At 32.2% G+C, this 13933-nt stretch overlaps 1 non-coding gene across 1 annotated transcript; it reads left to right on the top strand.

Annotated features, from left to right (window-relative positions):
* The first annotated feature begins 4686 nt into the window (after positions 1 to 4686).
* LOC131181113 (small nucleolar RNA R71) lies at positions 4687 to 4793 on the top strand. The gene has a single exon (XR_009149741.1). It is a non-coding gene; the product is annotated as a small nucleolar RNA R71 (small nucleolar RNA).
* Positions 4794 to 13933: the final 9140 nt, after the last annotated feature.

Raw genomic sequence — 13933 nt, 5'->3', positions numbered from 1 at the left:
GAAATTAAAAATGATAAAAGGCGATTCCGGAGTTCGGGATTTCATATTCGAGTTACTTTGGAATTTTAAATTGGTTATCCAATCTTGTGGAACTTACGGGTTTTAAGGAGATTAATTCTTAAATCCTTTGAATACCCTTTCGAGTGAGACAAAGAGTGCCTTAATCAATCTAATCCTACTTTCGTGGAGTTAGAGTTAATTAAGACCCATTAAGTTCTTTAATTAATCTGTAAATCCTCTTAATCCTTAGTCTATTTCTAGATCTAAGTTAATTAAGTCCAATTTCTTGATTATCTATCACAAGACCTTCTCCTTTCGGTGCCTCAACCATGGATTAAGAACATCACTTAATGGGATCCTACACTAAGCATGTCATTAAGCACACAAGAAATGAATAAAACTCATTAAGACCACAAAATATGGATTACCCAATCAAAATCCACAAAATATCTCAAATATTACAACCCTTACTCCAGAATCAAATAAAACTACTCACTACCCATAATGTTTACAAGATATCCTTAGTTTAAATGGAAATAAAGCTTTAATCTAAGCTAGGAAACAAGAAACTAAATACTAGAAATGTAGGAAAAATGTAAGAAAGGAAAGAAATCTCCAAATCTGGTTGGAAATGGTATGGAAAAGATTTGTGGCTCTTCAGCTGCTGCCTTTCCTCTTCTTCCTTTCCTTTTCTGCTCTCCTTCTTGTCCCTTTCTAAAATGGGAAATGGGGCTATTTATAGCATTTTCTGACATGGAGCCCTAAAATGGTGTGTTTAAGGAGGGATTTTCTGAGGGAATCTTCTGCCAGCTCATTAATTAAACCTTTGTGGGACTGCATAAGTGGACTGCATAAGTTATGCAGTCCCTTATGCGATTTTAATTATTCCAGTTCACTTATGCAAAACTGCATGACTTGGCGTATAGGTTATGCACAATTCCGTGAGAGTGCATAAGGGAGGCGTGAATCTGCATAAGCCATGCACTCTCCTTATGCACCATTCGGCAGGTATTGGAACAGTGATTTTTCTCCTTATGCAGATCTGCATAGCTTATGCGGCAAGTTATGCACAATTTGGTCAATGCATATTTCAACTTGAAAACTTGTTTTTGACATCTTTGGCTGTAGAAGTCACTCCTCAATGGCAAAAATTCTCTTCAGTCCTTCAAAAACACCATTTTTCCTACAAAACAAAGTAAAAATTACAAATTAATGCAAAATTGACAACTATGAAAAACTAACTAAATAACTAATGAAATTGGCTAAAAATGACTAATAATAAAATAAAAATGGCTATGAAATTAGACCTAAGTGACTATGCAAAATGTATGCATCAAATACCCCCAAACTCAAACTTTTGCTTGTCCTCAAGCAAACTTTAAAATGTGATGCAAAAAATTTTTAGGGGTGCCTTATCCAAAGAGCTATGAAAATCACCTATTAAAGTAACTTAACACACCTTTAGCCATACCAACAATCCATATACCCATCCTTCAAAATACAAAGAATCTAATGCCTATCCAAGCTTTCACCGCTTAGCCATCAAGTCAATTATCATTCAAAATCTCCAAACCAACCAATCAAAAGAGAAAGTCATGCTTAAAAGGAATTCTAGGACAATCAATAGGCAAAGTGTCTCTATATAGAATGATGGAATTAAATGAATGAATAGATAATTTCTCCAATCCCATAGGCAAATTTCCTACTCCTATCTCCACTAATGTAGCAAGTACTATCAAGAAATCAAATGTCTTTTTAGAGATGCAATGGGGCCATGGGGTTTAAAATGAGGCTAAGAAGAAAGATGGGTAAAAAGGATTCAAAGCATGAGAATATTTTCAATTTTTGACAACATAAGGTACATTTGTTATTTTATTATATATTTTTCTCTTTTTTTATATATAAGGGGGAGAGAAATACACTATGAGGATTGTCAAGTGCTAGCATAGTTTACAAAACACATAAAAATGGAGGGACATTTGCTTCTTTAAACTTGTATTTTGCATTTTCTTTTGATGATTGTCCCTAAAATTTGCCACCCCCAAACTCATTTCTTTTAATACTTTGGGTGGATTTCTTTCATTTTGAATGACAATGGTGAAAAACACATATACTAGCACTTTTACAAGGTGACAAGCATTTCTCTTGATCATTTGGATGGATAGGGATTTGAAAAAAACCTGAGTATCCATCTAAATAGCAAAAATAAGAATGCCTAGCCAGTCTTTCTAACATTTGATCAATGAAGGGAAGTGGAAAATGATCTTTTCTAGTGGCAACATTTAGTTTTCTGTAATCTATGCACATTCGCCAACTAGTCACTGTTCTGGTGGGAATTAATTCATTATTTTCATTTTTGACCACTGTCATTCCACCTTTTTTTGGGACAATATGTACTGGGCTCACCCAAGTACTGTCTGAGATAGGGTATATGATCCCTGCATCAAGCAACTTCAAAATTTCCTTTTTAACAACTTATTTCATATTTGGGTTCAACCTCCTCTGATGTTCAATAGATGGCTTACAATTTTCTTCCAAAATAATTCTATGCATGCAAAAGTGTGGGCTTATTCCCTTAATGTCATCTATAGTATATCCTAAAACTTTTCTAAATTGCCTCAACACTTTTAACAACTTATCAGCCTTTAAAGTACTCAAGTTTGCATTTACAATTACTGGATAAGTGTTATTAGTGCCAAGAAATTCATACCTGAGCTGAGAAGGAAGTTGCTTAAGTTCTACCTTAGGTGCATCTTCTTCCTTGAATGATGGTTGCTTAGATTCGACTTTTTCCTTTTGTGTGAGTTGAAAAACTAGAGCAGAAATGAATGATGAACTACCCTCTAAATGTTGAGCATATGCAGCCACATGAGGGTTGTCATAGTCTATGCCTCCTCCATGAACCAAACAATTTTCAAGTGGATCTTCTGGATATTTCTTTTTGAAATGTTCTTCAAACAGCTCATCAATAATATCAATTCTCAAGCAAGTATCAGCTTCAGAATGATGCTTCTTCATAGAGTTATTAATGTTGAAAACCAATTGATCTTCACCAACTCTAAGAGTCAATTTTTCTCCCTTAACATCAATCAATGCTCCTGCTGTAGCTAGAAAGGGTCTTCCCAAGATAATTGGAATATTAGAATCTTCTTCCATGTCCAAGATGACAAAGTCAACAGGTATATAGAACTTCCCAACCTTCAGAGGCACGTTCTCCAAAATCCCTTCAGGATACTTAATTGATCTGTCAGCTAACTGAAGAGAAATGTGGGTTGGCTTAAGATCTCCCATATTGAGCTTCTCATAAATGGAAAGGGGCATAAGGCTAACACTAGCCCCTAAATCACATAAAGCTTATGTAGAACATGATTTCCCAATGTGGCATGGAATTGAAAAACTCCCTGGATCCTTGAGCTTTGGAGGAAGTTTCCTTTGGAGGATAGCACTACATTCTTCTGTCAAAGCTACAGTTTCATGGTCTTCAACTTTCCTCTTGTTTGAGAGAATTTCTTTTAAGAATTTTGCATAAGAGGGCATTTGTGAAAGAGCATCAACAAAAGGCACATTTATGTATAGCTTCTTCAAAACCTCTAAGAACTTCCCAAATTGCTTATCAAGCTTGGCTTTGTGAAATCTCTGTGGAAAGGGAAGTTGTGGCTTGTAAGGCTCTGGAGTTATATACTTCTCTTCCTTCTCTTCAATTTTCTCTTTACATTTTTCTGCACTCTCTTGTTTTTCACTTTCTTGTTTTTCATTCTCATCAATTTCTTTCTCATTTTCTCTCCTCTCACTATTTTCACTTTTCTCATTTTTTTCACTCTTCTCATTATTTACAACTTTCCCACTTCTTAAAGTAATAGCTTGACACTGCTCTCTTGGGTTTTCTGGTTGACTTGGAAGCTTTCCAAAAGACTTGGTACTTGAGAAAGATGCTTGTTGTGCAATCTGATTTTCCAGCATTCTGTTATGTGTTTTCATCTATTCTAGCCTTGCTTTCATCTCTCTCATCTCCTCATCATGCTTAGTTGGTTAGCAAGAATCTGTTGTAATAAAGCTTTTGTGGTGGAACTTTGTTCTTTCTGTTTTGGTGGAGGATTCATATTTTTCTGCTGAAAATTAGGCAATGGTTGCCTATTTTGCTGATATGGAATTCCTTGTTGCTGTTGTGGTTGAAAATTCTGGTTTGGAACTTGACTTTGCTGATTTCCCCATGAAAAGTTGGGATGATTCCTCCAAGTTAGATTATAAGTTTGAGAATAAGGATTCCCCATTTGCTTGTTTCCATAATTACCAACATATGCTGCTTGCTCTCCATAGTCTACTCCACAGCTGGTAGTTCCCTCTGCATAAGCAACTTGTTATGAACTTCCAGATGATGATGATGAACTAACCAACATACTCAAATCTTCCATCTTCTTAGCCAAGACATTTGTAAGTGCATCAAACTTCGCATTAATCATGTTGAACGGATCAAGATCATACATTTCAGCAGCTTGCCTTTTTTTAGTTGGAGCTGGTTCTCTTGGACTACTCCAAAGATGAGTATTCTTTGCAATTTTCTCCAGTAGCTCATAAGCTTCATCTTCATGGTTCATAATAAATTCTCCTCCTGTTTGGGCATCAATAATCCCTCTAATTGCAGGGGTGACATTTGTGTAAAAATTCTGATTTATCATCCATTTTGGAATGGCATGATGTGGGCATTGTCTCTCTAATTCTTTCCATCTCATCCATGATTCATAAAGAGTTTCATCTTCTCTTGGTCTGAAAGCTGTCATTTGGTTTCTCAATTCTTGAGTTTTTCCAGGTGGAAAATATTGTGCAAGAAATGCATCGGTAAGTTGCTCCCAATTTGTAATGGAGTTGTGAGGTAAAGAATCAAGCCAATCCAATGCTCTATCTTTCAAAGAGAATGGGAATAGCTTCAATCTTGCTGCATCATCAGATACTGCAGGTTGTTTTTGCATGTCACATATCATAGCAAACTTATTCAGATGTGTGTGTGGATTTTCAGAAGGATGTCCCCCGAATTGAGAATTTTGAATCATTTGAAGAACTCCAAAATCCATCTTGTAGCTATTTGCATCAATTCTTGGTCTTACTATGCTCTCTCTCAAGTCATCAAAATGAGGAAAAGCATAATCCATCATACTTCCCCTAGGCACATTAGCATTTACAACCTCTTCACCTTGGGCTACATTTTCATTATTTCGATCATTTCCAGCATTACCACCAATTCTAATTCTTTCATCAGCCATGTCTGCTTCTAATTCAGTTTCTCTCAAAACTTCTTTTCTTTTTCTGGTTTCTTTCTTGTTGGCTTTACAAAATTTCTCTATTTCAGGATTGAACAATAAGGATGTGTCACTTGTGCTTCTAGCTCTTCTCATAAAAGATTAAAAGTACCTGAAAAAGAACAAACAAACACAAAATGAAAATATAACAAAGATAAAACTAAAAACAAATAAAATAATCAAGAATTCAATCTTAAACAAACAACTCCACGGCAACGGCGCCAAAAACTTGATGTGGCCCAACCGCAAGTGCACGGGTCGTACAAGTAATATAGAAAAGATATCGTTCCCACAAGGAGTTGTGTTAATGATTGAATTTTTGATATAAAAAGTTGACTAAATTTAACTATTTTTGAAATTAAAGCAATAAATTGATGGGTATTGGAGTATGAGATCTATATGTGCAAAATTAATAATCTATCCAACAATGTATTAATTAAACTAAAATTGCATCAAATTGAAATAAGCAAATTCAAATATGGCAAGATTTAAATTGGCAACTAATTAAATTCGATTAGAAATTAAAAATGATAAAAGGCGATTCCGGAGTTCGGGATTTCATATTCGAGCTACTTTGGAATTTTAAATTGGTTATCCAATCTTGTGGAACTTACGGGTTTTAAGGAGATTAATTCTTAAATCCTTTGAATACCCTTTCGAGTGAGACAAAGAGTGCCTTAATCAATCTAATCCTACTTTCGTGGAGTTAGAGTTAATTAAGACCCATTAAGTTCTTTAATTAATCTGTAAATCCTCTTAATCCTTAGTCTATTTCTAGATCTAAGTTAATTAAGTCCAATTTCTTGATTATCTATCACAAGGCCTTCTCCTTTCGGTGCCTCAACCATGGATTAAGAACATCACTTAATGGGATCCTACACTAAGCATGTCATTAAGCTCACAAGAAATGAATAAAACTCATTAAGACCACAAAATATGGATTACCCAATCAAAATCCACAAAATATCTCAAATATTACAACCCTTACTCAAGAATCAAATAAAACTACTCACTACCCATAATGTTTACAAGATATCCTTAGTTTAAATGGAAATAAAGCTTTAATCTAAGCTAGTAAACAAGAAACTAAACACTAGAAATGTAGGAAAAATGTAAGAAAGAAAAGAAATCTCCAAATCTAGTTGGAAATGGTATGGAAAAGATTTGTGGCTCTTCAGCTGCTGCCTTTCCTCTTCTTCCTTTCCTTTTCTGCTCTCCTTCTTGTCCCTTTCTAAAATGGGAAATGGGGCTATTTATAGCATTTTCTGACATGGAGCCCTAAAATGGTGTGTTTAAGCAGAGATTTTCTGAGGGAATCTTCTGCCAGCTCATTAATGAAACCTTTGTGGGACTGCATAAGTAGACTGCATAAGTTATGCAGTCCCTTATGCGATTTTAATTCTGGTTCACTTATGCGAAACTGCATGACTTGGCGCATAGGTTATGCACAATTCCGTGAGAGTGCATAAGGGAGGCGTGAATCTGCATAAGCCATGCACTCTCCTTATGCACCATTCGGCATGTATTGGAACAGTGATTTTTCTCCTTATGCAGATCTGCATAGCTTATGCGGCAAGTTATGCACAATTTGGTCAATGCATATTTCAGCTTGAAAACTTATTTTTGACATCTTTGGCTGTAGAAGTCACTCCTCAATGGCAAAAATTCTCTTCAGTGTTTCAAAAACATAATTTTTCCTACAAAACAAAGTAAAAATTACAAATTAATGCAAAATTGACAACTATGAAAAACTAACTAAATAATAACTAATGAAATTGGCTAAAAATAACTAATAATAAAATAAAAATGGCTATGAAATTAGACCTAAATGACTATGCAAAATGTATGCATCAAATACCCCCAAACTCAAGCTTTTGCTTGTCCTCAAGCAAACTTTAAAATGTGATGCAAAAAATTTTTAGGGGTGCCTTATCCAAAGAGCTATGAAAATCACCTATTAAAGTAACTTAACACACCTTTAGCCATACCAACAATCCATATACCCATCCTTCAAAATGCAAAGAATCTAATGCCTATCCAAGCTTTCACCGCTTAGCCATCAAGTCAATTATCATTCAAAATCTCCAAACCAACCAATCAAAAGAGAAAGTCATGCTCAAAATTATAATTTAATGCAAAAATGGATAAGACTGGTCCCACTCCGATCGGACACTGTTTGAAAAAGGCGATAATCGGACGGTCCAGATCGCTTGGTGAGATTTTCGAATTTTTTTGATTTCTAAAATTTAAAAATAATTTTATGATAATTATTAACAAATTTTGGACTTAATTTAGGTGCGATCGGATCGAGGATAGCTCATCGGCGTCGGGACTGCATTTTCAGCCAGATCCGGCTGCCCGACGACCAGTCTCAGAACGTGGTCAATATTACAGTCAATCCTAGCATTTTCAGGCGTTACGACGCGTTCAGTGTCAGAATTGGCATAGGTAAACCCGAACTCTAAGTTGCTCATTTTCGACTAATATCGATTTAGAATAAAATTCATAAAATATTCGTGGATGATCTAAAAATTATAATTCCTTTTGCAATAGTTTTATAATATTATTAAGGACTGTGGGGCCAAATTTTAGAATTTTTAGAGCTTGTTTGAGTAGATTTTAACAAAATTTCAATTATAGGGACTAAAACGTAATTTTTAAGATTTTGAGTATTGTTTGATTTGGAGGGCCCAGGAGGGGCCATGTGATATTGATGAGATGTGATTGTGGAAATTGAGAATTTAGAAGTGTTATTTGAGCCTTTTTGCAAGTTGGGTAGGTCCTAAGTATAGGGGAAACTCTGCCGGATTTCCGGCATGAATTAGGCTGTCTATTGCCTCTTCAGAGTTTCATCTTAACTTAGCACTAATAAAATTATAATTTAATTATTAGGTGATCGAGGTCAGCTATTTTTCTGCATCCAGCAGCCACAATAGTCATCGGTGTACTGTGAGTAAAATATTAATTTTAATTGTAATTTCACTATTATTATATGTTCAAGCATGCCCATGCATTACTTATATGCATATATTTATGTAGTTAAACTCTAGGCACAATTTATGTTGCATTCATAACTGTTAAAGTGCCATGGATGTTGTTGTGGTAATTTGGAGCAGTGTGCGTGCGTTGGCGTGCGTGTGATGTGGTGTGGACTATGGATAGGACGGGTAGACATGGCTTGAGATCTTCGCTGGGACCCGGTCCTTCGGGGTAGTCACGGCTTGAGTTCTTCGCTGGGACCCCGATTTGGTTTATTAAGCGAAAGTCCGGCTTGAGTTCTTCGCTGGCACCAGGTTGGATTTAAGAGAGCTGTATAGGGGATCAGCTCCCATATATTATGATTGATATTACTGGGTGTGTGAGTGCTCCAAATTACCTTTTTGCTATTATGATGTGAATTTATTGATATTACTGGGTGTGTGAGTGCTTCAAATTAACTTTGTGCTGTTATGATGTGAATTTATTGCTGATGTTGCATTTCACTCTACAGGGTGCATTAGTTTTAGATAGTTATAGAGATTATGGTTAAAATTGATATTTTACTCTTTGAGTCGAACGCTCACTCCTGTTCAATATTTTTTTTCTAGGCCACAGGAGGAGTTATTTTACAGAGCAACCTGTTTTCTTCCTCGCAGGTTTAACGTCGATTATTTAATTGTTTTACTATCTTTTCTAAATTTAAAATCTAGAACTCCGCATATGTTAGTAATAGTGTGGGCTTTGTTAGAAATTATGTTAATTTAAATTTTTGAGATTTATAAATGAAGATTTGTATGGTATTTAAACAGTTGTAAATGAGGTAACAGGGTTGAGCTGGGCTCCCCTGATTTTATTTTTCTGAAAATTTCTGGGCTAAGTTAGCCCGAAATAAAGTTATAACAGTTTAATTTAAATTATCTTATATGCATATTGGGCCTAAATTATGGGCCTGGTTATGGATTTGAGGAATAGTTAGGCTTACTACGGGTTTCGGGGGCTTTAGGCTAGCCTAGGTCCTAGTGCCAGTCCGGCCCATAGGTTGGGTCGTGACATTCAAGATCTATGCCAATCTAACTTGAGAACTAAATAATACTCATTTAGTTCTTAAAGATGAGGGAGATGATGAAGATATTGATTTTGAAGATGAGTATTAAGAGGATGAAGGTGTAGAAGAATATGAAGAAGATTATGAAAAAGATTATGAAACTACTCTTGATGAAGGTTGAAGAGTAGTTATTTTATAATTGCTTGACTTTAGGTATAAAATATTAAAAGACTATTCAAGTTTTAATATATTAGTACTTGAATGCTTATTAGTTATTATTATTTTTAGTTTTATGTTATTTGAAGTTTGATGGAATATTCACATTTATTCTACTTTGAATTTTTTTGGTGTCTCACCTCGCTCAAGCATGCGCCTTGCGCCTAGGCTTCAGGAGCCCTTGGCATCGTAGTGTACCTTGAGCCTTTAATAACTATGGTCATATGATCTCTTACTAAGTGAAAGTTAGAAACAGAAGCAAAACCTCTCATAATTGGCTAGAAATTGTTATTAATGCATTTTGATGCAACCTTGAATTTGCTTAAGAAGGATTTCTTGCAATGTATTTGGCTTATAGGAGTATGATGAAAATTGTTTGCATTTGGCACAATTTCGCAAATTATGGACTCAAAGTTACAACCATACTGTAGCTCACAAGTCACAAGCAACAATAATGAAGTGGATGTCTTTGTTCTTTTATTATTTCTTGCATGTGAAATTTTGCTGAAGCCTGAAAGTTTAAACTAAGCTAAGCAAGCTATTATAAGCTTTATGTCTAATTTTGCAATAGAACATCCATGGAAGCACGTGATGAGTAATTGATGTTGCAGGGATTGAAGCTTTGCCATAAAATTCGTGCCCCTTACATATATATATATATATATATATATATATATATATATATATATATACACTTCTAGTTGGTTATCTTGAACCAAAGCACATATTGATGTATATATTTAGACATCAAAATAAAGACTATTTAATTGTTGCAGTCAATTTGTCTATGAGTTATCTAGTTATGAGCTTGCAATAATTGTAGAGGTATGGTGTTCTTGAAAGTCTGGCTGATTTAACTTCAGGCAATGCCTGTTTTCCATTTAATGAGTTTCTTATTCTCCCCATAATGCACGAATTGAACATACCTCTTTACCTTGATGCATTATTATGTTGGCCTTTGCAATCTGAACCACTTGCAGAGTGAAGTTTATCCATATTTTTTTTTACCCCTTTTATTTTTAGCCGTCAAAGGCCATGGAGCATCCTTTTGTTGGAATGTTGAAGAAGCTGTTTATGTTGGAAGCCTTTCACTCGAAGGGTTGGGATGGTGAATTTGGATAAATGTGAAAACGTGTAGGGTGGGTTATGGTGGTTTGAAAGATGAATCCGGTATCAGCCAGAGCCATGGAAGGAATAACAAAAGGAGGTTCAATCTATCTCGTGGGTTAAATTGTCTTAGTGACACGAGCAAGTGAAGATAATTCTAGCGAAGAAAAATACCAGAAAGGGTGTGCCATCATTCCCATGCTTTAATAAGAAACAGAAAAATTAAATATGGCAGGCTAAGGTTGTATAATGTGTATGTGTATAGTAAACGTGAATGATGATGAATGACCGGTAGGTCCATTAATAGAACGGACATATGTCGGAAGGCGAAGACTGACATTGAAGACTTGCGATGTGTTCCCAACAGCAATTTGCTCAACCTGTCCATCTTTACTCATTAAATTAGGATTCTCATATTTGGACTTCCCCGTGAATTCCCTGAGATTTAATATTGATGCATCATATGATCATGCCTCCTCCTTTTGTCGGGTATGGTTTTTTGGTTAGAAATTCCAGTGGTTATTTCATGGATGGATGCGCTTATTCTTTTGTTAGTTCTCTTCTAGTATTTGTAAGTGTAGCCCTCCGTGCAGCATTATTTTATGCTAGCAGAAGTCTGGTGTTATATTTGTTTGAAATAGACTCTCAGCAATTCAATGTGCTATGCAATGATCTTCAAGCACCTATTCCATGGGAAAGGTAATTATGGCAGATTTAGAATTCTGATGATGCAGGATCCTTGTTTTGGAATTAGTTTTCTTCCTATAACAGGGCTTTTTTTTCAAAAGGAGGCAACTGAAAAAAAAAATAATAAATAAAAGAGAGTGACTGGAAAGGTATTTGTTAAAACTGTGTGTAGTTTTGACTGACACGAAGGAAAAAGAGATTTGATCGCTTGGCATGGCAGTGTTTAGTAAATAAAAAATTAAAAAAAAGGGAATAAGTGTTGAAAAGTAACTCAACGCTAATTATAATTATGTAAGATTATTGTACGCTATTTAAAAAAGTGTCTAACTATTTTTTTATCTTTTAAAATATAAATTAATTATTTTAAAATTTTTAAAAATTTTTTAATTATAAAATCATCTATACATGTTACAAATAGGTTTTATATTTTATAATTAAAATATTTGAAAATTATAGATTATATTAATAACTATATAATATAAAAAATTTAAAAATACAAATATTATTTATATGTAAAAGAATTTAATATTTATTTAGTAAATTAATAAAATTAGTAGAGTTAATGAATTATATGAAATATTTTATAAATATTTGAAAAATGGTATTATTTAATATTTATTAATTTAATAAAATATTAAATTATAATAAATATTATTAATAAGAATTAATAAAAAAGATATGATAAATAATTGTTGAAATAAATTAATTCAAAATGAAAAAGTAATGTATATATACATGTTATTTCTTTAATTTATAATTTATTAAGTCTAGGTAATATCACAATCGCATGAATAGTTTTGAATTATATAACAATTAGAATTTGTATTAAAATTCTAGAACAAAAAGCACCTCAATAAATTTCACAATCACAAAAAATTGAGTTATTTTATAAATTTTAACATATATAGATTTGATAATTTGAAGAAAAAAAATAAAAGATTCCTGGTTGATTTTCAAGTGAGTTTTCGTAAAATCTTTAAGTTTTTTCTTTAAAAAGTGGTAACTTAGAAAAAAAAAGTAATATATAAATATTTTAGTAAAAATATATTTAATTAGTAATAATATAAAGAATAAAATAAATTAAAAAAATTCCACAATTTAGTTGTCTTCTTTATTCTACAAGATGTAAAATTCGTCCTATTTGCTATGTTAGTAATGTTTTGTGTGATATTATGGGTATATTTAAATCATTTGTCTATTTTTTTATATTTTTATTTGAATTTTTTGATAAATACTTTCTTACGTTAATTGTGTCACTTTCATTTATTTATTAAAAAAATAATTAAATCTTAATATATATCAAGATAATTAATGCAAATATTTATTTATTTTGCTTATATTTTATTATCTAATTATTATTTTTTTCATACCATATAATTTGTTGATTAATAATTATTAAAAGCTATTTATTATAAACTAATTATCAAAATTTTATGTTATTAAATATTGAAACTGTATTTAAAATATTTATAGATTACTTTTTAATATTTTATTTATTTTGATTTTTAATTTCATATGTCACAAATATTAATTTAATATTTATAAATTATTTTATTTATTTTTAATTAATTTATTTCAATAATTATTTGTTCATATCTTTTTTATTAATTCATATTAATAATATTTATTATAATTTAATATTTAGAATAGCATCCAATCTTAGAGTAGCATATAACAGTCAAATGCAATATTAAATAGTGATTCGTTCTTACTCTCTTCTTCATGTCAGCCAAAATAATCATTTTTAGTAAATACTTTTCAAATCACTCATTTATAATATTTTTTTTAGTTGCTTCTTTTTTAGAAAAAAAGAACTAATGATTATTAACATGATTAATATTAAGGATGTATTTGATATTATTGAATTATTATCGAAAAAAATTACTGTTTTAAATATGTTAGTTAGAGAGTATTAAAAAATAATTTAAAATTAAATTTAATAAATTTTAATTATAAAAATATTAAAATAATAAAATAATTTTTTTAAATTATTTTTTAAAAAATATTTAAAATAATATTTTTATTAAAAAAATAATTTCAAACTCTAAATATAATGTGAAACAGAAACTAAGAGTCTTGCTATTAGCCCGCTTCAATTCTCCCAACCCAGTTATCCCCTCTATTATTTGAGGATAGGATGTTTTTATTCCGTTCAGAAGTGTTATTTTACGAGACGTGAAGGCAGCTCCATCCCCAGGCTTTCGAGCTTGAAGAGGAAAAATTTTCACTTGATTCGCTTCTCAGAATATTCTTCAAGTCTTTCAAACCTCATAAAAGACTTCCTTTTCGACGAGTTTTTTTCTGAAATATTTTATAAAATTGATTTAACAATAAAAATAAATGTGAATGAAATGCTAATATTAAAATGGCGTGAGGTGCAGGCAGTTGCGTATAATCTTATGAAAAAAAAGTAAGATAAATATATTATCTTAATACTTTTTTATTTTCTTTTTGAAAATTAAAAATAGTAAAGAACAGAGAATTAAAAAAATATGAAAAGCTATTAAATTCAGTATATAAAAATTTAATGTTATATATATATATATATATATATATATATATATATATATATATATATAGGTATAACCATTGCTATATAGTTATT

This window comes from Hevea brasiliensis, chromosome 6 (genome assembly GCF_030052815.1).
Source record: "Hevea brasiliensis isolate MT/VB/25A 57/8 chromosome 6, ASM3005281v1, whole genome shotgun sequence".
Classification (NCBI taxonomy): domain Eukaryota; kingdom Viridiplantae; phylum Streptophyta; class Magnoliopsida; order Malpighiales; family Euphorbiaceae; genus Hevea; species Hevea brasiliensis.
Note: the sequence above shows the minus strand (reverse complement) of the source record. Positions and strands in the feature narration are given on the sequence as shown.